A 2,135-nucleotide genomic window follows, 5' to 3' on the forward strand; every position below is an offset into this window, starting at 1 on the left:
CATACATACATACACATATATATAAGGTCATATTTGCCTATTTATATTATATAAAATGTATTAACATACATGTATTAGCACAAACATGATATATTAATACACTGTATATATAATTTTTATGAAAGTCATAATACTTTATACTGTATGATGTACAATGTATGAGGTACAATGTACATAACAAATTGTAATGAATTGAGGATTGGATAAAGTATTGATGTTCTACAAATTAATCAAACTAAATTTAATTCAAGATAAATATTTAGCAATATCAGAATGAAAAACAATCTTATTTTAAATCTGTTTATTTAAATCAAAGAACATGTTTAATAAAAGAATTTAGCTTGATTATATTTTCTGAATTATACAGATTGTTTACTATATTTTGTTTGATCATATGGAGTAAAATGCATGTAGTTTCTGTTTGGAAATGTTTATACCTGTCAATACCAAAAATAGTCTAAAGAATTCTTTCTAAAACAATACAGAAAATAATTCAATATCCTTTGCAAAATAGTGATAGAACTTTGTGAATGTTTTGCATTCATAATGTTTTTGTCTTTCTGTAAATAAAGTTTTAATCTGGAATAGAAGCAATAGATAGCATCATACCTTTCAATGTATGGGTCTTATTGTAGTGTTTAGGTTTTTCTCCCCTGAGTTTATAAATGTAAATAGTTATTCTTCATTCTTGAGGTTCTTTGTAAAGCAATCCATAATTGAGGAAGTAAGTGTTTCAGCTTAGTGGCTGACTGATGGTAATGTAATGCCAGCCAAATATACTAGTCCAGTGTTGAGACATACCACAGTTAAGGAGAAGGGCAACAGAGAGAGAGAGAGAGTGAGGGAGAAAAAGAGGAAAAAGAAAAAAGACTATAGAGGAAATTACTGTTAGATTCATGAAAAGAGTAAAGTAAAATAAGAGAGTGGAAACTTAGGAAACAGACAGGGAAGGAGAGAGAGAGAGAGAGAGAGAGAGAGAGAGAGAGGGGTAGAAGGATAAATAGAGAGAAAGGGAGAGATGCAGAGCGAAAAGTAACAACTGTGGACAGGGAAAAAGTTAAGTAAAGACAAATGTGAAAGGAAAATTCATAAGATGAAATAAGAAAGGAATAGAGAAGACTGCTGCAAAAAGTGTGAGGCTGGAGTTGGGGCTGGTGTTGAGGGCAGGGGATGAGAGGGAAGGAAGCTGGTTGTAGAAAGGAAGAAAGTAGAAAAAAACAGCTATAAAAGGACAACCACATCTACCCTGAAAAACAAATAAATATGTGTGTGTGTGCTGGTCTGTGTGTGTGTTTTTCTGTGTGTGTGAGTGTGTGTGTATGTGTGTATGCATATGTATATGCATCTACACAGACACATGCACACATATACCCACAAGCACTTTAACCAAATCTGTATTATTCTGCTCTTGGAGAGATATGTGTGTGTGTGTGTGTGTGAGTGCATGTGCATGTGTATGTGTTGTGTGTGTATGTATATGTGTGTATATATATATATATATATATATATATATATATATATATATACATGCATGCATTTACAAATATATGTTTATATATATATATTATTATATAAAGGTCACAATACATGTATTAAAGTGCTACTAATAGTTTCATATGTTGAGAGAACTCGAACATATTCTTCAGGTGCAAATCACATACCATAATGTAAGAAAAAATTGAATAGATATGAAACTGAGATGGCAGCATATAGAAACTGCAGACAGTAACAACAGAAAACAAAAAAACAGAAACAAGGCTAAAATGTCAAAAGGAAAAAAAGTGCTCTCCCCCTTAGGCCTTAAATGATAAGGCTGGAGAGATACCAAGTCAGTCAGGAATAGGCGGAATTTTCCAGTTCTTCAGAATATATTTATACATATGCAGGCAACCACTGAAAATTTCTGATCTGGAGTTCAATAGAGAGTTATGGATCTTAGATCTGAACATGATCAGTGCTCTTTCAGCCAAACAAAGTCTACATTTATTTCATCCATTCACATAAGGTATAGATTTCTCAATTACTTTCCATTTAATCACATGCGGTGTTTCGTTATCTTTCAAAGCCCAAACGTAGCTAGCCAACTTTGTAGCTTTACTTTTGTCCCTATGTCGGAAGGAGGTTATGTGACTGGC

The 2,135-nt window shown here is 32.5% G+C and overlaps 1 protein-coding gene across 6 annotated transcripts in view; it reads right to left on the minus strand.

Annotated features, from left to right (window-relative positions):
- The window catches only part of LOC106879036 (uncharacterized), a 231,431-nt gene that overhangs the window by 176,044 nt on the left and 53,252 nt on the right, over window positions 1–2,135 (minus strand). The window contains exon 1 of one of the 6 annotated variants that reach the window (XM_014928442.2): window positions 610–874. The exons of 4 other annotated variants lie outside the window; for them this stretch is intronic. The gene's annotated coding sequence lies outside the window, so the exon portion shown is untranslated. Of the gene's footprint in view, window positions 1–609; window positions 875–2,135 lie in introns of those variants that run through there. One more of the 6 variants, XM_052967417.1, reaches the window with a different exon arrangement.

This window comes from Octopus bimaculoides, chromosome 1 (assembly GCF_001194135.2).
Source record: "Octopus bimaculoides isolate UCB-OBI-ISO-001 chromosome 1, ASM119413v2, whole genome shotgun sequence".
NCBI classification, from domain to species: Eukaryota; Metazoa; Mollusca; class Cephalopoda; order Octopoda; family Octopodidae; genus Octopus; species Octopus bimaculoides.